Consider the following 23,419-nt stretch of genomic DNA (forward strand, 5'->3'; position numbering starts at 1 on the left):
GGCCAGCCGCGCGCTGGCGGTCATCGGGCGCGCTCGCTCGATGACCGGCCATAAATGGGCATCGAGCGAACGCGCGGGTGCTGCACGCGGTAAAAACCGTTTGCCTAGGTAGGTATATTATATGATATTTTGTATTATTATTATTATTATTATTATTATACTTGGTGCGCGCGCGTTACTATACCTTATAACTACTATAATATTATATCGTCGGCTTAATTCGCAATTATCGTAACTCCAAAATGACTACTTTTCAGGAAGAATAAAAAACATCTCATTAATTTAAAAACATTGTCAAGGTGTATTTGTTAAAATTTATTATTTATGATTTTGTTGATCTTATTGTTGTCACGACCGTCTGCGAGACGGGTGGTGGTGGGCGGGGCGGATGTAAACGATTTTCCTTTCCTGCAGGATTCGACGCGTCTCGCGCGGACGATAATAATATTAATGTTATTACGCGAGGTGCGGTGACCGCGCACTAGATTAGCGCCTGCAAACGACGGCGATGAACACGAGAGGATTTGTATTATGTCTTAGAGGATGCCAGCGTAGTATTTGTTATCTCACTCTAACCCACGCGCAACATAGCTAATTTTACGTTCACAAAAAAGACTATAACCATATTAATTTCGACCAAGCGAGTTATGAGTATTTTAAAATTGTAAATATACATCTTAAAAAACTCATAACTCGCTATAAAATTAAAATATAGCAAAACGCTTAGGAGATGCCCTAGATAATGTTTTTGACTTTAAATTCTATAATAGGTCATTTCACTCTAATTTGAGAAATTAATATGGTTATTGTTATGTTTGTGAACGTAAAATTTGCAAAGTTGCGCGTGGGTTAGAGAGAGATAACAAATACTACGCTGGCATCCTCTTAATATAACGAGACACTTATTAGTTTTACCGACAACGATGTTATTTTACACGCCTACGTCGAAGTACGATATTTTTATGTAATAATATAATATTATTAAATTTTATTTTTTCGATAACCCGGTGAATACGTCGTGAGAAATATGTATAATAGCGAGTCGCCAAAGGATTATTGTTATAAAATGTCGTCGATCAACCAAAAATAGTTATAGAGATAATAGCTAGGTACGCAGTGTGACTCCGCAGTGGCGTTCTTACGTTTCTGACGGTGGCACATCGGCGCGAGATGACGAGGATATCATATTTCCCATATTATTTAGATTGTGATCGGCGCGATGAATGTACTTTATTTATTATGCTTATAAATGAGTAATGGCTATAATGAGTATTGTCTATTAACTAACAGTAAGCCGTAGTACCTGTAATGTCACAGTAAATATAGGTAATAAATTCCACCCATTTTAAACGTACCTGTATAATATATAAATACATTATAATATGTAAATAATACCTGACTTATAAATTATAAAAGTAGTTTACACTTTCTGATACATATCTCAATGCTTAATGGGGTAATAAAGTGGGCATAAACGATAGAAAAAAACATTAAACTTCATGTTGATACCGATAATATATTATTATATTAACTTAAAATCCTGAAGGTCTGCAATACACACACACACACAATATATGTATTATATAGGTACAAATAGTTTCTTTCAGATTTATTTTTTTGTTTTTATATTTTGATTTTAAATTTAATAACAACCGTTCCAAGTAGAAACAAACCCACGTTGTAGATTGTTTTATTATTACATTTATATTTTGAATAATATTAAAATTATTTTATTATAATTAAATTTGGTATGAATTTAATTTACACCATAACAAATAAAAATTTTCGAACGGTTAAAAACCTTGAACACTTTATACAAGGTTCCTCAAGTTGTTATAGTCATTTAAAAATATTAAAGATTCACATGCGATCTATTTTTATAAGCATTTAAAGATCAAATATAGACGAAATTAGTTATTTAATAAAGAATCACAATTGTAGTTATTTTTTTATAATTTAAAAATATTATTCGTGGTTATTTGAAACATTTAGTGTACGTTATTATATTTTATACACACGATGACATTTCTGAATGTAATGTTTTCGACAAAAATCAATAATAAAAATTATGAATTGTAAAATAAATAACTTTAATAGCTATAAAAAAATATTATAAAAAATGCTTAGTGTTTTAGGCAAACTTGACTCAGAATAATTGTTCGTATGCAATAATTTATCATTGACTTAAATTATAACACATACATTGTAATAATTCAATCAATGACGAGGTCAAAAAACAATCAACACCTACTGTACAGCAGAGCAGTTACCTAATATTCCCTTTTCTTTAATGGTGTTTCGAAAATTCTTGTACTTGCAATTTGCATACATTTTTGTAGAGATTAGAAAAAATAATAATATTATATTTATAATATAAAATAAGTATTAAAATATTCTCTATGATAATATGAGATATTTTGTAAAAAAAAAAGAAAGTTTTTAAAAGAAAAATTGGCAAGGGATCCGCGATTTCTTAATTTTCCGTTAGGGATCCGTGTTTTGCAAAAGTTTAAGACCGCTGGTAAGGACTATTACTGTAGTTTGAAATGTATAAAATAAGATAGTTTATCTGTAATAATATTTAACTTGCTATAGTATAATATATTAGAACACTATGATTATTTATAATTTTAAAAATATGAGCATATATTTAAATATGGCACTATAGTCTTAAGCTAAATTAAAATATTACGATTTTATTTGATACAAAAATTATCCTTTTTAAAATTATAAAAAATGGATAAAGTGTTTATTAACAATTTTATTACATTGAGAGAAAAATAGTTGTTTTTTAAATATTTAACTTTTGGATTTTGGTATTGTTTATTTATTTATTTTTTTACATTAATATTATATTATTAAATGTTTACACTTTTACACTTATTGCATTATAATAAGCTAAAATTTAATATTTAAGTATATTTATAAAAAGATGCCACATGTAACACATTTATTTATGATTTTAAATTTTTATTTCTCTCCTTTTTCAATTTAATTGCCTAGTTTAAACCCCTTAAAAATCATGGTATACAATATTTATATTTTCATAATAATAATACTTGGATTTTATAGTATATAAGCAAACAAATATTCGAAATTATTATGTTCATCACTTCAGAAACTAATAATAAAAAACATTTTATGTTCAACTATTATTGTTTTTACAGATACACCTATTTTAAATATCATATTATAATATATAAATATACAATCTGGTAATAAATTGATAAGTAAAATATCATTAATTATAAATAATAATAATAATAAATTGTGTTTATCAATTTTTTTCTCTTATCTTGGTTTACATAATATATTTATTAATTTATAAATAATATATACAATTATATATTATCGGTGCCCATTATGGCCGGCTGGATGATGTGGCCGAAGTGAAAAATGGATTGTCGTATATACTAACCTAATCCGGCAGCCCTTACAGCAACAAACCGGGAGCGGCTAGCCAGGCGTCCTGAGAAGGGTCTTCCGAGGTCGCGTCCTGGCTCCTGATTGGTGGATTGGTCCACCTCCATTGCCGCAAGTGGTGTTGGTCGAGACGAACGTCCGCTGGCAGCCTCCAGGTCCGAGGTCGGCGATTGCTGGCTTGCGGCGAGCAGGGCGGCCTTCCTCTTTTCTGTCGACTGCTGGAACTTACGTTTAAATATTGCCAGCTCTGCCTCCGTCTTCAACCTCACCTCCGGCGTGGGGGCTCTCCGTGACGTTCTGGGTACCCTTGTCGACTCCCTGGGCCTCACGAAGTCGTATACCCTCGCCGTTCTGGCCGCGGCGTGTTGTTGTGGCGTCTGCGGCGTTGGGTAATTGACCGACCTCGGCGTGGGTGGCTGCAGTGGACCGATTGCTAGTTGACTCCTCAAAGTCCACTGGATGTCTGCCGTCCTGTCCTCCCATCCCCGGTGGTAGATGGCTGCTCTCACCGGGTCCTGGAGGATTTGGGTAGTGGACATCCTCGCCACTTGTGCGGTCGTTCCCGGGGCGTCGGCGTCCCTTGTCACCAGCCCGAGTTGGACAATCAAGTCCACCACCTGTTGCCATTTTCCGGCGTTTTCCTGTACGCTCATTTTATCTTTACAATGTTGCAAGGTGATGATTCCTCTGCGGGAGCCAATTGATACGTTAACAGTGGTTTCGATCTGGCCTCGATCCGCGGTGGGCCGACCTGGTGGATGGTAGATGTTGAGGATGTTCAAAAAAGAAGTTCTATACCGTATCAACGGATCAGGTCAAACTATTTTTTTTTGTGAAAATAAAATTGTATTACTACTCTGGAATATAAATTACAAAATTGTTACATTTCAAACAAACAACTATGAAGTACTACAGCAACAAATAAATTATAAATAAACCTGTCGTGAACATTGAATGGAATAAACAATACTGGGTAGTCATTTATAAAATATCAAAATTAAGTACGTATCTTGGTAACCAACATAAAAATTGAAAGTAAATATTATGTCAATTTAACAATTAAAATAATATGTTTTCAAAGTGACAGTAATAATTATAGTCTTGTATGAACCTACTACCTATGTATAAAATTTAAATTCATAATATTTTACATTGAATTCAGCTTATTCAACGAATTTAAATGTTTGTTCTCAACGGTACCGATCGATCTATCAGACGGGGGCTATAATAATGAGTAATGACTATAATCTATAATATATTAATAACGGACTGGCTGGGATGCAACAGGATCCTTTACCCTAAAATATATATTTTCCTATCAATATAAAATATGTGATGCCTAAATTACTTTAACTAACATTAATATACATATTAAAGGCGAAAGTTACAATTCTTTGATATAGTTGTAGGTAGCTCAATTATTTATAAAATAAGTATAAAAATCATAAATAATATTTATTTTAAAATAGCCAATAAAGAAATAGGTTAATAACCAGATAGAGTAGATGTTAAAAGGGGTAGTTTTTTAATCGAATATTGCCTAAATTCGACCACTTAAAAAGTTTAAAGTTAGTTAACGTTGTCTGATCTTAATTCTGAAAAAATATTTAAACTCAGCAGAAAATGTCTGTAGATTGTACAAAACATTACGATTTTTATTTTTATTTTAAATTTAATATTATGATATAAAAAAATTTCTATTTTCAAGTTTTTATTACCACTTCATTAGAATATAAGTTTTAATTTTTACAGAGTATTCCATACGATCTATAGACAATTTTCTGTCGAGTTCAAATTTTTATCAGTATCAAAATCGGACATCTTAAACTAACTTTAATTTTGTCAAAACTTAACATCCTTTGAGCTCAAATTGACGGCAGTAGCGAGGCCCCTTAAGTATTTACTTTATTAATTTATTATTTAATACAATAATTAATGTAATGTAAACCCGCACAAGTTTATAAGCTGTTTAATAATGTACCAAAATAAAGTTTTAAAATCATTTATTTGTGTAATTGAATAATTAAACAATTATTATTATGTTAGGTATTAAAACCATTAAAGGTACTTCTTACATGCTAAAACAAAAACTAATTTTTTTTAAATCAACTGTAACGTTGTTAGCGTAATAAAATTATTGTAGTAATAGGTAAATTATGTTATGTAATTATCAGTAAAAAAAAACTTCCTTAATACTAATCTACAAATCATTATAATAATATAATAATAAATGATGGGGAGATTTTTTTAAATAAGAAAAATAAAAATATTTAAGTTTGTGGTAATTAGTTCTGCTTTTGGTCACGTCATTGACGACAATAACGATTAGCGATTATTATATTTGTTTTTAGTCTATATTTCATTAGCCCGTATAATAAACATTCTACCTGTCATTATAATAATAATTATTATTTATATCCTCCGTCGTCGAACATCGCCGCGTGCCTTGTATTGTAAAAAACATAGATAAGGAACGACCCGTAGACAGTCGACGGGTTACTTTACTTATAGTCCATGGCGTGGGCGTCTATGTGTCTTCGCAGACGCAGTATGCTACTTTTAAGTTTTGACCTTTTATTTCTTAAACAAAACGCACAGAATAAGTATGATCGCCGGTTGCACAATTTACTTTTTATTCTCAAGTAAATGTATATTCGTTTTTATTTATTTTTTTTATTCTTTTCTTAAAAAAAACATAATAGATCAATTTATTAGGTGTAACAAACTAGTAATTCAATAAACCATATTATGTTTAATATTAAAACAAAATTTAATTGATTCTTTTAGTTTTTACGTACAACATTGAACACATAGCACACTAGTACATTCTATATGTATTCTACGTGTGTGTGTTCCTGTAAATTTGGTACTTTATTTTCAATGCATTGATTTTAAAATTAGATTATTTCACACAATTTATTGCTAAAATATGAGGAAGATTAAAAATAAATTGAATAGATATTGGTAGCCAAAATAGAAAAATTAAAGAAAACAAGTTATTACAATTAGTTGCAAATGACAAAAAAAAAATAAAAAAATAGTGTTTGATTCATATATATCACCAGTTGGCATTGCATTTTGTAATAGGTACAATGCTTATCTAATTATAAAAATGTTAATCATGATAAGTTCTTATAAATTATTAAAATCAACGGGAAGGAAAAAAATGTATAAGACATTTGTTACAAATTTAGAACCTATTGCATTATTTCATTAAATACTATGCACATCTGAAGGAATGAATGAAGATAATGAACAAGTCACTGAAGTTGGAAAAGAAAGAGGTGATGAGGAATTGTTTACAATCTTTAGAATCTGTTACACTCTTTCCCTTATTGTCAACTTCAAACACATTGATTAATACAATAGGTGGTCCTTATTCTGAATCAATATTCAATATGTGTACAAATTGGAAGAACATAAAAATATTAAAGTTGATTTTGAAGCACATTTTGATGCTTTTGTAATATTGCACTTCCAAATAAAAATTATAACACAGTAGCTAAATTAAAATCTTTAGAGCATCATCCTATTCAATCAATTATTGCAAATAATTCCAAAGTTAGGTTTGATCCAAGAAACATTTATTTAAATAAAATAATGACATTGTTGAAAGAAAATGGATTTCATATTGTACTTTTACTAAGGAAATAATATATTGTATAGTACTACTAAACTAATGCTTGCATTATTTTTATTAATATTATTATAATTATTGTACGGGAGGTTAACATAAAAATGTATAACTATTAACTGCAATATGAGTATTGGACTTATATCTTTCTATTTTTATTTAGTCATGTATCTACAATATGGCAATTGTTAAAATCAGATTTATCATTTATGATATTTTTAAGGTAATTAAATAAATTAAATATAATATCCGAATGTGTAATCACAGACCATCAATTTATTTTTACCTTTTTTTTGATTCAACTAGAATTTTAGGAAAATTTTTTATGTAATGTTGTACTATTATGATTGAATATTTGTTAGTACTGTTTACGATTTTTATGTTTTTATAACAAAATAAAATATTTTAAATTTGCCCAAAATTTTCCCTTTAAATTATTTAGTATCCCGTGCCTTTTTTCACCAGCCCACGTCTGAACAGCCATTAGGTACACACTTACACTACATATACTCGTATTTTATCGATTTATTATATTATTAATCAGAATTACCTATACACTATACATATATATTATTGTTAATTTTGTTTAGGTTATTTGTTTTTAACATTATTATTATAACGCGTTATTTACAATGTTCTGTTCAGACGTACAGAGTGATTATTTTTTTTTTTTTATTTTTACAAATGTTCTTTTAACATAACTTTTACTACTGTCATGACAAAATAACATTTCTAAAAACAATTATATATTATATTCTTAATTATCTTTTAAGTTTCTTACTTTTCTCAAAGACAGCATACATTTTTAGTTTCATATTCCAAACCTAAATATTTTTATGAATATTAAAAATCAATCTTTTGAACGAATACCTGTAAATATTTTTTTTTCCTTGTGGTATCGCCTCATGAGGGTGATCCGTTTGCACAAATATATAGTTTTTTGAATGCGTTTAAAATAGTTAAAAATATATATATTTTAGTGGGTATAGTAGGTAATTAATAATTATAAAAAAAAATTGTTCTCAATTTTATATCACGAAAAATTACATTTAAAATAATATTATAATACATTTTAATATACTTGTCTAAAATTAGGTATATTAATTAATAATATACACGTTTTAGCTAAAAAATAGTTCAATATATCTATATACCTATACATAGTATAATATATAGTATAGTAATAGAAGAAAACATCATCTTCGCATTGCATGCAATATTTCTAAATTTCTAATTTTAGTTAAATTTAATACGATAATATTATTTATATCTATTATATAATTACAGTGACCTATTCAATGACAATGTATATCCTATACCTATAGGTACATTTAAAACCTGTACAATACAGCAGTGCGAATTCTCCATTTTATTTAAACAATTTAAATTAATATATTATGTATAAAATATTTAGTATTGTAACAAAATTCCATTTGATTGATAAAATATTAGCTGCTTTTATTATGGTAAAAATAATTATATATATTATAATAATAACAATTTATCGGTTACATTTATTCTTTTTGATCATACTATCGTATCTCTTTTAAAATAATTCTTTCGAATTTTACAAGTAATTTTTTGTGGGATCACAATATTTTAGGTGGAGAACTCATAGATGGTTATAATAAATGACTTACGGAATTTGTATAATGGTTGACGTTAACGTATTAAGACGTTGTTCACTGGATTTCCGCAGTTGATAGGGATAGCGTGATGTTGGTTGTATTTTTGGTATGGTGAATCTTATAGTATTTTTCTGGCCCCACGTGTTTTGCTGATTCTGTTCTGACGGTGGTTTCTTCAGGATAGTCGTAGTTCTTCTCCGAATGTTGATAACTGTGGTTTTACTTGATAACCTGTGCAGTGTGCAGTGGTCGTATTGTTCTTCAACTAGGAGCAAGCTCTAGACTTGTAAGTACAACCACTCATCAATGTTATGAGTATATGGGAAGCGAACCTGTGTATCCACTGTATTGTGTATTTACTAGGAGCAAACCCTTAGTGAGTACAGATATTGATCGTCAGCGTTCGATGTTTGCAATGGTTGCTGTAGGATTGGCATTACCGTCCGGTATATGCCTCAACTAGCAACAGGAGCAAGCTTATATGAATTTCGTCGGCCTCCAGGACCGATTATATTTTAATGTGTGAACGTATCATATTATTTATATTAATAATAATATGAATCTAACATAGTATAATCATTATAAGTATATTTAAATAAATATATATTTCACACATTAATTAAATAATTACCACATGTCATGTAAAATTAATAAAAATATTTATTTTTTCTGGGCGAAATTTGCAAATCCATTTTTACTTGGATATTTTCCCTGGTAGAATTTACCAGAGATCTTATTTTTACCTGTTTACATCAGGTGGAACTTAAAATCGCCCTGGATATGACATTTTTTGAAAGACTGGCACACGTATAATCTATAACCATTATAATATAATATATTATAGAGCAGCCTATAGTTTATATTATTATATATATATATTTTTTTTTTTTGGTAGTAATAAAATATTATACGTTAATAACTTATGTTCTTCTATATTATGTATTTTTTTTTCCATTTAGCTTTGGAAACATTTGGGTAACATTTAAAAAATAAGTCAATCATCAAATCAAACCGAAATTCAATGTTGCCAAAATAGATTTTTCTATTGGAACTCGTATGTAACGTTATATATAGACTTTATATACGTATCATATTATAATAATATAATGTATTAATGTATTACATCATTGTGCCTTATTAGTCAAGCGTTGTTCTCAATTTTTTTTTCATTTAAAATCAATTTGTATGAAATTAATCATTATGTTTTGTTGCAAAACTCAATTCTTTTTGTTGTACCTATCTAGCGTTTTGTGTGTGGTAACCAAGATAAATTTTAAATAATTTAATATATTTTTAATTTTGTTTCAAGATTTGCCCAAGTACAAGGCGGTCTGCGAATTCCTGGAATGTTGGACCAGAATGCCCAGGGCATTAATTGGAGTAAACTAATAAAAAATAGGTATGTATACCTACGTAGTTTATGAGAACGATTATTTGGACAGTCTTTTTTATAAATAAGTGCCGTATTGCCACGTATTTATTATGGAAAATGAATCCCGCGCGTAATCTTCCGAATAGTTAATTACGGTGGTCGTGTGTTTTTTACGGAGAATAAATCATCGTTTGATACATCCTTGTAATGGCGGTGGCTTTGAAAGTGCTGTACGTAAGTAGTAAGTACTCTAATATACATTTACTTTATAGTTTATATAGTGTATTGAATTTTATATAGTGTATGCCGCAGTGTATGTCGCCCCGTCTATATAGTGACGAGTGACGACTGTACTTAAAAAAATACAAATTACCTAGGCAAAGGAGACGTAGTTTAAGGGGTTTGCTATAGGCAACTTGAGAAACTGATTATTAAAAATAATATATACCGATAGAGAGACGGGGATTTTTTTCGTGTATATTATACGTACGTGAAAAAAAGAAATAAGGTACTTTTGTGGTACCCACGGAAACCCAACTAAATTTTCTATCGGGTATAATATACGTCGATTTATTCTACGATGGATTCTACACTATAATCAGATTGTCATTTTTCCAAAAAGTTATGATTTAAATCTTTTACTTTTTAAAAACCATTTGACGTATACGATGTTTTTAAAAAACCTAAATAATACGTTTTCGACAAATCAAAATTATACAACTTACGTAGTTCGCTACGGGGATCAATTTAATGTCTTATGCTTTTCGACCAATAATATTGAAATTGAGCTTTAAATTTGTATAAAATACCACGTAATTATCCGGCACTCTGTCATACTCCACCCTCCGCTAATGGACTACGAGATTTTTAATTTTTTATGAATGAAACTAGCAGGGATGGTAGCTGGGGATGTGTGTAATCTAATGGTACACAATTATTTGATTTTAAATTAATTTATTCATTTTATATTTTAATAACATACGTCACGGGTGGACGTAATATGCACTATGCCGGTAGATACAAATCGGTTTAAAATTCATTAAAAATCAAAACTTTATACTACGACTTAGATAATCATATGCCTCGCTTAGTTAGGTACTCTGATAAGTAGGGAATGCATTTTGGCATTTATCTATGATTAGACAAAATTGTTGAAAATTTCATTTTTTAATAAGTATAAAATATATATATATATATTGTACAATGAAACTGACTGTTCATCGCAACATACAACAATCGACCAACAAAGACCTCAATGATCACGAAGACGATCGCAATATTTAAGAGACTATGAATATTAACGAAGTCGACTAATAAGAAACAACGGAGCGAGGAAAAAAGTATGATCTCGCGACACCGCCACCGCCACCGCCAGTATATATATGTACTGTGGTATATACATTAGTGTATCAAAGCTGCGCGCGCAGCTTATGTGTAATTAAGTCGTTGCCACTGCGGCGATAATCAATTCATCATTATGGTTGCCGTTTACATTTCTCCTAATAATTCATTGCGTGCTATACGAGACTTCTTTTATGAAAATTTATTTATTTATTCTCATGGCGCATCTGCATTGCTTCACCAAAAATTGGAAAAAGTTTCGATGGTTTGCCAATGATTTTGAGTGGGGATTTCAATATAAACTTTGCAGACGATAAAAATCTACCATTATTGGAATTTTTCAAAAATGAATTTGGTTTGAACATGTCAAATGATCGCAATCTTAGCACAACAAGATACATAACTACTATTGATGCGGTCTTTACAAGATATTTGAATAAATTCGAATCAAAATTGTTTGTATCATACTTTAGCTACCATAAACCGATTGTATCAGTTTTAGAAATTGGCGATGATGCTGGCAGTGATGATGGTGCAAGAGTTGGTGAAATAATGGATGGAAATTGATTTTTCTGAGTGTACTTTAACTCATTTTTGTAAAGCATATTTGTAATAATTTTGACATGTAATTTTTTTTCCTTTTATGTAAAATAACTGAAATAATTATGTATAGTATTTTATATTGATAAATAAAACAATTCGTGGTACATTATTTCCTAAGAATTACAAAATTTTTAAAAACGAAGTGAGATTGTTCTAGTATATATACACATACACGCTCACACTTAAGTATAACAGTATATACCACAGTATATATATACATGTACTCTCGGTGGCGGTGGCGGTGTCGCGATTTCATACTTTTTTCCTCACCCGCAAATGCTTTCTTACGGGGTGCCCAACGTGCCTAAAGAAGTTTTCACTTCTACCGGCAGTCCCCCCGACTAGTTATTTTTTTTTACGTACGATACGTCACGGGTACGTCTTGTATGCACTACCGCGGTAGAGACGAATCGTTTTATAATTAATTAAAAATCAAAATGTTGCACTACGACTTAGATAATCATATTCCTGGCTTCGTTAGGATCTCAACTAAGTGGGATGCATGTTGGGTGGTGGTGGGGGTGAGTTGTCCAGAAAACGGTACTTGGTGCAGGATTATGGCTTGTAAAATACTCGTTGTCAACAGAGTCAAAAGCTATTTTTAAATCTAGAAAATGTCAAAGAACTTTAAATTGTTTTATCCAAATTGCTATGAATAAAATTAATAGATTTAATTAAGGGATTTGTAGTAGACATTTTAACGCTAAAACCAAATTGTTTTGGTGAAAAAAAAATTATGTTTATTTAGAAAAGATATTAAAGGACCATGAAACAAAATTTTGTTTTAATGCATTTCTCTAATAATTTAGAAACAGTTAAAGTAAGAGCAACTTCCACAGAGTAAATACCACATTTTTTGCGGTCAACAGATTTAAACTGTGCTAAAATTTTATAGCTAGATAGATATTTACCTAAAATAAATGATTTATTAAAAATAATGGAAATTTAAAAAGAGATATAATTGGCTGTTTTAAAAAAAAATCAAATTAGTTAATTAAAATTAATTAAATTAATTAAAAATGTTAGTTTTATCAGTTTAAAGAGAATTTGTTGAATTACTAACAATATTTTGGTTGAAAAAGTGGCCTCATTTATTGATTACCAGGTATTTTTAATATTGTGATAAGATAAAATAAATTGATTATTATAATCAAAACTATGAGCTAATATATTTAATAGTTATCACTTAACTAATACGTATTAAATAAATTTATAATAATAATTATTTATTAAATAGTGAACTACAAAATATTAATTTTTAAATATTTAATTATTGCCATGGAAATATATATATTTTTTTTAATTAGAAATAAACACTATACAGCTAAGTTTATGTTATGGTAAGATAAACAACAAGGACGTGAAGTGTTGAATAAGAAGCCATCCATTTAAAATTAAATATCGACTGTTAAATCAAAATTATAACATATTTATCATCCTCTATAATTAAAAAATTGTTACCTGGGTAGGTATGGCTTGCGAACGCTCGTTTTCAATTTTAAAAGAATCAAATCTCGCTTGAGAAATATTATGAACAAAGATAAATTAGAAGCTTTTATAATGTTTATGGCTTCGAACAAAGATATTTAGAGTATTTAGATTCTAACCAAGTAATTGAACTATTGAAAAACAAGAATAAATTGCTTTTTAGAGAACTTATAGTTAGTTATTAAGGTGTATTTTCTTACTTAAAAATGATTAATTTGAATTAAAATATCTTTATGTTTTAAAAATGTAATTATTATTAATTTAGTTATATAATTGAGAAACTAAAAATTCACCAATTCGCCCCTGGATCTACATTTATCTGTTTTCAGAATTAAGATCAGATAACGTTAATTATCTTTAATGTTCTCAAATCAATAAGTAAATTGTCGTAAAATTCGTATAGTGAATTGCTATCTATGAGTTATTGACATTTGCATGCGCGTACGAGAGTAAAAACCGTCGGTGACTCCAGCTTGTATTCGCATTGACTTACACTAATAATCATTTACAACCAACACATATAGATCTTGGGTGGCTAAGACGAGATTATGAATTTCCTAAATGTTGTCCCTTAAATAATAACCGTAGTGAGGCCCCTTAAAAAATATTTAAATTCAGCAAAAAAATGTCTGTAAATCGTACGAAACTTTCCGGTTTTAAATTTAATATTATGATTTGAAAAATCAAAAAATGCATATTTTCATGTTTTTATTACCACTTTATTAGAATATAAGATTTAATTTTTACAAGGTCTGCCATACGATCTACAGACAATTTTCTGCTGAGTTCAGATTTTTTTTCAGAAACAAAATCGGACATCCTAAACTAACTTTAATTTTGACAAAACTTAACGTCTTTTGAGCTCAAATTGACGGCAGTAGCGAGGCCCCTTAAAGTATCTAAACATGTTTTTCTGTTTATTTAAAAGACTTTAGTGTAAATTTAAATAATTATAAAATATCCATTAAAAGAAATATAAATAACATTTTAATAACAGTCACTAATAAATTGGAGAATTCTAGCTAGTATTCTGACTAGCCTATATTATGGTGAATGAAATTTTTAAATGTTAATTCTCAAATGAATTAAAATTTATACTGGTTTAGAAATGTAGGTATATTACATGAGTTTTTTTTTTTAATCTACTAATAACATTTTTAATAATACACTTGTACGTTATAGGTTTATGTATCAGCATGCAAATAGTAGGGTATATAAATTACAATACGCATAATAAATATTATGTACTTACATTATAAATATGAGAACAATTACAAATTAAAAAAGTTATTTTTTTTTAATATGGTTGAAAATGCTATAAGAAAATTTAATATTATTGTTTTGGTATACCGCACCTGTAATAGGAAAATATACGTAATATACGCAATGAAATTTTAACAATTGAAGATGACCTATATACTAAACTTATAAATATTAGTTTTTTATTTTTATTTATTATAGTTTTTTGAATCTTAAACAATTGCATACTAAGGCTAATTTATTCTTTTCATAATTAATTATTAGATATTTTCAAATGTATTAATAGTGACAATTGACAAACCGTATAACTGACAAGGGGGCACCTGGCCACGATGACACTTATTATGCAAGAACCTATAACATTTATACATCAATATTCTACAGATATGCTTAATTTAGCTATGCTATTATTAGAATTCTCTATTCCGTTCATTTTTCTCAGAATCACGGAAGATAATTTACTTGTACCGACTTTTAAAAAAACTACAAATACTATTTTACTTTGAAATAAATATAAAAGTTTTACTTCCTATTTGCTAAATTTACAACGCCATTTTCAGATGATGTTACTTACTTGTTTTTGTAATATGTCGGCAACAAAAATATTGCTACAAATTTGCTACCATCCAGTTTTTTCCGTAATCCCAAAAAATAAAATTTGTCTAGCGCTAGCCCACATTTAAAAATTGTTTTTGATTAATAAAACATGGTATCATAGTATAAATATGTAAAAACATGATATAATAGTTTAATGAACAACTTACTACAATCTAAGTAATCGCGTAACGTATATTTAAAATACTATTCAATTCTATAGGATTTTATGAGTTATTCTGTATAATATGATAACGTATTTTAGTTTATAATCAATTATAGTAAAAAAATAGATTTATACTCATCTGCTATTTAAAATTGAAAATGTATATCATATAATTTATACACATTTATGTTTTATGCACAGAAAACAATAAATTATATAGCGTTAAAACTATTACATAATATTCCTAACTAATTATATTAGAGCTCAAACATAAATAGCACTAATCATTTATATTAAACTATATGACTATCTATATAAAATATATTTTATACCTATCTATTATTTTCATTTTGACTTTAATACATTATAATTTATATAAATATATATTTAATTTCATAAACCATTTATAACTATTAATTATAAAGGAGGAGTAAAACGTAGATGACATATAAAATAAATATATTAAATGTACTTATAGTAAAACAATACTACTTAATTTGTAACGACAACGTTTTACGTTTATGTTTTGTAAATTATAACAATTTAAAAAAAAATCTATTCAATATATAACTATGATGTGTTTTATAATACGGACTTTACCCTTCCGGTTTGAAAATTGCCTATCATTATTCAAATATTCATATACCTATATATTTAGATCGTATAAGATATACCTACATAAAATACATAATTTTAGTCACGCTAACCAATATATTGTTTAAATCGTATTTTCTACACATAATTTTATGACTTTCTTCCGGACCACAAGATTTCGGTTAACTATCGATTGTTCATGTTACCTAAGACCTAACGCATAACTGTTATAGTTCCGTCGTTACAATACATTTCTACCACAGATATATTCGAAAATGATTGTAAGAGGTACATAAATAGTTTTGATTATTGTCAATATTTTATTTACTTGATTCATTGTTTGGTAACAATTTTATTCTATTCTTAAATATTTTTTTAAGTGCCTAGTTATTATTTTATTGCTTAAAAGTATAAGTCTATATTTTAAATTTATATTTTCTATCTACTTACATACTTGGTGAATATTATAATTGTTCTATTGTATTAAAATATACACGCATCATCAGGGTTTTAACATGTTGACTACGGATGTCTTTTTGCAGTCTCGCCCAGTGCGTACCTATATGTTACTTTTTTCGTTATGAGTATTTGATTTAAAAATTAAAATTGAAATGCGCTTTATAAAACCTTCAGAAGTCCTTTTAAATGTATACATGTATACATGTAAAATAATAATTAAAATTGAAATTAAAGTTAAGTTTAAGTTTATTACTCTCTATCTACAAGCAATCATCAATCAATCAAATTTGGAATTTTTAGAAAAATATATTTATTTACTTATTTAATTATTTACGGGTATTGCTCCGGTGTTAATATTAATTAAAATTAAAGCTGACAACATTAAATTAAAACTGATGAACGCGATTTTGATTTGTGGTCTGTTTGTAAAAAGAAAACAACGCAGGTGGTTGTAATATCCTATTAATCTTATATAATAATGTGAGAAATCGTAACATTTACCCACGAAGTTCAATGAAAAATATTACACGTGTTGCAAAACGTTTTGTTCGGTTTTTTTTAAAATTAATAACGAATGTTATTGATTCAGAAAGTTATTCTGTTTTAATATGTTGTTAAAAATGTATTTAAAATGTTTCTTATATTACAATAAATTAATTGAAAGTTAAAGTATACTAATTTAGACAAGTAATGTCTGGTAGTAACTAACTACTATAACTCTATGAGTAAAATAGTGTAATACACTAAATACTATCATAGAAATCAAAAAGTACGTATATTATATCTCGGGTAAGTTTCTTCTTCTACTTCTATTTAACTTTCACTTTAGTAGTTTTGAATCTTATTTATTAGATACTTTCTGTTTATTTTTATAATTTGGGGGTTAGACATTAAACGGGCATGTCTTTGGATATATGATGGCTGAATCTAAATGTTTAAACTCTTCTATATTATATTTTTGGTATTTCTAACATTCTAAAACATGTCGTGTCTAGTTTTATTTTTTATTAATTAAAATCTACTCATAAAAACCTATCAACCCAAACCTTACTTAGAAACCCCAGGCATCGTCTAAAAAGGAACTGCTGCCATGACTTGTTAAGAAACTAACTAAGGAAAAGAGTATATATACTTTATAACAGTATATATAATATATATACATATAATATGAATTATATGTATTATAAATTATAATATATGAATTTAGATAGTTAACTAAACAACTCTCGATCAAATGTCACTAATGGGTAGCTCTTATTCCAATTATGCATTACATTTGTATTAAATCATCACATATATGCTCATATCGATTGATGGTACAGATTGCGTATGCTTTAATATTAAATAAAAAAATAAAAATAAAAGTTAATTAACTTGGCACATGCGCCACATGTATACCGTATATTATGTATAATATAGATTTAGTACTTAAAAAATGATTTATATAATATTCTACTTAATCACTATTAGATATATATAGGTTTTATAATGCTTTGGCATGATAATTACATGAATTTAGATCCATCATGTGATCATCCCAAAAAGTGGAACGACATGTCGTGACTAGGTATATGAAAAAGATATTAGGTAAATCGAAAAAAACAGTTTCTAACAACACTATCGGCTCAACACGTAATTTAAGTCTTACTAGTGTAACATGCAAAGAAACCGAAGATACTTTCCCCAAATATATTAAATAAATGTTTTTGTTTTATCATTTTTAACGGCTCTATATATTACATAAAATGTTGACATTTGAAAGCAGTAAACTTGATTAGGTAGATTATTAACAGATCCTATACGTCTTGTCCCCAATAAGATTCAGTAAAACTGTAAAACATTATCGAAGTATTAAATTATTATCCGGTTATTAAATTTAAACATTTTTGGCGAAATAAGAAAAATATTTTTCCACGAATAATAATATTAATAAATAATGATATATAATATATTAACAAGGTTAATATCCTAAATATATACTATATTATATAAATATATTTTTTAAATATCATATATATGTAAAGCAAATGACCCAGTCAACGATACTAAATTTATTCATAAAAAAATCGATAAAAAAAAAAAAACTATAATAATAATGATAAATAGATATAAAAGTGAAACGAACTTTTGAAATGTTTATTTATAGAAATAAACGGGTTTTATAAAACATTTTAGCAAGGTAACAAAATAATGCGAGTACAAGTTTCAACTTAACTTAATAATAGTAGATATTAACGCAAATTAATTTATTTATAAATTCGGTAACAAAATATAATAATAATAATAACAATATTATTATTATACTTTACCCATAGTAAAGTATATCAATTAATATAAAGAATGTCTTAAGTCAAGCGTGATTTGTCGTAATATTGTAATAATAAATGATATACAACTGAGCCCTTATTATATACTATATTATATTAGTATATTACTATAATGTCATATGTATAAATCCGTATACACAATTTCACACAATTTATATTATTAACAAACGTCAGTCCTAATTTTCTGTTCGATGTACTAATTTTATTACTTACTCCGTTACTCGTTATTGACGTATTATCATTTGGTAACTTTGTATAATATATACCAACGTCTTGTAGGTATCGCGTTCCCGCAACTAAATGTGCTCACTTTTAGGTGCTAAATTTTATGCGTGAGTATATAGTGTAAACGAGTCAAACGATTACAGTCATGATATAAATATACACATCGTTACGTATTATTATCTATTATTGTTGGTAAAAACAAAAAAGTGAAAACGGCCACCACCGGTTGAATACACACGGTTCATCCTACATTGGATAGGTGTATTATTATAATATATTAGGTATATTATGTATGGTATATTGTTTACGCGGATTCTCGGCATTCTCACGGATACACCACATACGCGCGTGAATAAATTGCATAGAATCGCGCTCACCCGGTGGAAATACGACGGCGATGATGGACGTGGTATTTTTTTTTCAAATATTTTACATTATAATAAACACGGGTATAGTGTAAAATGTAACAGCGGCGAGGAAGCGAAGGCCCGGCGGAAATGCGCGCGCGTGAGAAAAAATAATTCTTAGCATGGAACGGATACGACCTATAGCGCAGAAAAGTGAAATCGCGAATCGCCGCCGCCGCCGCAGCAGCAGCAACAGCTCGGACATCCGACAGACTGCGGTGGTCGGGCGGCGTCGAACGATCGCGAATGTCGTCGGTCGTTACAGTATAATAATAATAATAATCATAATAATCATTACAATATTATTATTACTGTGCAGGTGTCTACCGACCGGTAATTGCGGCGTTCGAATGCGACGCCACCGTCGTCGTAGATTAGTACCTACCCGCGGCACAACGATAATAATATCGTTTTGTGCGGCGAGCACACGGTACCTAATAATAAACAAATTATCTTATGTGCGACTCGAAGCGTATACACAGTCTCGGTCGTGCCACCTATTTAATAGAATAATAATATTATTGTGCATTGTCTGCTACAGCGCCGGCGGCGGTGTTAGCGTTGAAGTTCCCTTCCGATTTCCCGATACGCGCACGACAGCGCGCAAACGCGAGACGCAATAACTGCTTCAGTGATTTATAAATCTATAAATCATAATAATATCGAGTACATGGGCAACACGTGCACGCACAACGATTAATGGTAATAATAATGTATAATAATAGCAATAATATGATGGTTTTGTAGGTAGGTAGATATAGGTAGGTATAGATAGTATAATTTGATTAACACTATATATAATTAATAGCTGCTGTTATTATTTCGTTAGACACTGTTATAAATGTTATAATAATATTACTATACAGGTATTATATTTTACGGTTCCCCGGCCACTGCCTCGTTGATAGGGTGTGAGGGTGGAGGGGGGGTCAATAGATGTCGGATGGCACATTTTATGTTCGTGACAGAATTTTTTATTAAAAACAAATTATGAGAAAATAGGATTTCAAACCTGACCTCTAATAGGAGGTCGATCGCGGTTTTAAAGAATCAATCAACAGCTGAACTCCAGTACACGCACGCGGTATAAAATAATAACGACACCACGATCGTAGTTATTATATTCGAGTACTCGGTACGTTAACTAGTAGTCGAATCGTTTTTTCCAAATTTTAAAATATAGTTTCTTCACTCACGGGCATTTTGTATACCTATAATAGGATATTATTAGGATACGTAGATGGAGAAACATCTATTTGAAACGAGTGAAAACCAGAATAATACATGAGATGTCTTCATTGGTCATTATGTTTATTGAAAGCTGCTAACTAAAAAAACACGGACTAAAACGATACTATTAAAGAACCATCAGCTATCAGAATAAAGACAACTCTAGCTGTGTGTCTCGACTCAGAATAGTGGTATATTATGTTTTTATGAAATAAATTTGAAAGCAATAATAAAAGTTAAATCCTGCAGTATGAATAGTAATTTTTCATTTATTTTGCATTAGTTTATCCGGAACTATGACTAGTTACCTATTATATTTACGTTCGTCTTGTTTCATTTAGAATAAATAAAGAAATCACACTATGATCATAGATCATTAGAACGATTCTACGCGTGGCGCCTACAGTTAATAATCCATATCTAATAACTTGCACGCTTAATTAAATCATTTCTACCACTGCAGTTTTCCTTATACACTTATAAATAATAAATAAATAATTAATAATGTACATTACAAAATAAATATCTCACTGTGACGATTGGTGTATTGAAACTCATAGAAATATTTAAAAATTTGGCACATTCAGTGGTTTTTATTTTGAGATTCTGAGTGGAGGGAGTAATACCTTGGTTTTGCAATGGTATTTAGTTTTTAGTACCAAATAAGTTGTGAATTCCCGATAAGTACTTTTTTATCGTCAAACTAATGAAAAACAGAGAGAACACAAAAATATTTAATTTACGCAAAGCTATATATATATAGTTTTTGACAAAATTATTTTTTTTATGCAAACAATATTTTATCATAGCTTTCTCTCAATTTACAGGTATAAAACTTGGATACTATGGTGATTCATATAACTATTTGATTTAATTTTAAAATATTTTAAGAATGTTTGTTCCTTCCTCGAAAATCTACGAGATAGAGTTAGAGTAGAGTATTGTAAACTTTAGTTGTAACGAATCATTAATATAAAGGATAATAGTTACCTAATTATAATAAAATAAATGTTAGAACTTAGAATGATTATTGAAAGTTATACAAAAAACTTATCTTGGAAATAATTAAGGTTTTAATATCATATTAACTGTAAATATGATGTAACACATCTATAACTTTCATTTTGAAGAAATCTATAATTTTATGTCTTAAATGGTAAGACTTGTATAAATGCTAATACTTACAATTTAAATTCGGGGTGATTTTATTATTGTCTTTAGATTTTTTTAACGAAACTTGAAAGTTTCAGCATAAGCAATTGACATAGGTAAATAAATAAAAAATACAGGTTAACCTCATAGTTTATAAATATTATACATTCTTTTAAACGTGTTTTTCGTTTCAATAATTTTTTTGTCTAATTTTTAAATCTAACCTATTAATAAGTACACATTATAGTAAACCTTGCGACGTTCTGAAACATTTTTATAACACAATGATTTACGTTTTATTGCTTAAAAATGTACTTTCATTACCTACCTAACTAGTCCTGAGCTCTTAAGTTATATAGAAGCAAACATCAATAAAATATGCGCATAACAAATATGAAAACAAAACTAGAATAAATAATAACCTATTAATCGTCAGTTATACGTATAAATGGAATAACAAAATCTATATTCGTATATAACGTTAAAATGTTTGTTATAATATCTATTATACTAAAAATTATACGGTGGAAAATTGATTTTATAAAAATAATAATACGTCGTCCGGTCGTCGTGAGTCGTGACTTTTCGTGACGTAGGTATGCTGCTTGCTGTCTGGGCGTCTGGCTATAATAAATTCATATAGGGTTTTCAAAACATTTTGTAATACCTGTTTATTAAAAAAACTTAGTAGTTTAATAATTTGACCAAATTTTTATAATAAAAACAACCTACGTTAAATATTTGTGAATAAAATATACAGTTAATAAGAGAAGCGAGTACATTTTATTTTTTGAAAATATTTAATAATTTAAATAATAATATGCATACCAATTAAGAAATATACACTTTTTTCTAAAATTGTAATTATTAAACTAGTAAGTCAGGTTGTAAAATGAATTTCAAGTTTTGTGTGCTATATGAAGCGAGAGAGCATATTATAGAAAAATACGAAACTTTTACAAATAATTTAGTAGTTTTAGACTTGTATCTATTTTATAATAATTATTAATTATTATGCATTTATGCAGCACGCCTACATCTATCACGCGCTAAATGCTTAAACCGCCGAAGCGAGACGAGTGTCCAACACCCATCAATTTCTGCTATATTACACCCGATTATTTATTTATTCATAATTAGAACAACATATAATGTAATTAACCTCGTATTCGGTTTCTACGAATGTTAGGCTAAAATTGAATATTTTATAAATAGAAATCGTGAAAAATTATCGTTCATAAAATCGCAAAAATAGTTCAAATTTTAATAGAATTTTAAACATAAAGTTATAATAATCATAATACGTCTGTATATGTAGTGAGTTTTCTAGTGTCTATATAGATAATAATATAGAGTATCTTCATAATATACCGCTGCGTACCTATACTATATATGAGTAAACTGCAAGTGCATCTGCGCAGCGTCTTCGTTTTCGATGGAAATATGGATTTTTATTAACGGATAAAGTCTTTTTTATTTATCGAATATCGGTTTTTACTTACCTGCAGTCCTACCT

Source organism: Rhopalosiphum padi, chromosome 3 (assembly GCF_020882245.1).
Source record: "Rhopalosiphum padi isolate XX-2018 chromosome 3, ASM2088224v1, whole genome shotgun sequence".
Taxonomy (NCBI): domain Eukaryota; kingdom Metazoa; phylum Arthropoda; class Insecta; order Hemiptera; family Aphididae; genus Rhopalosiphum; species Rhopalosiphum padi.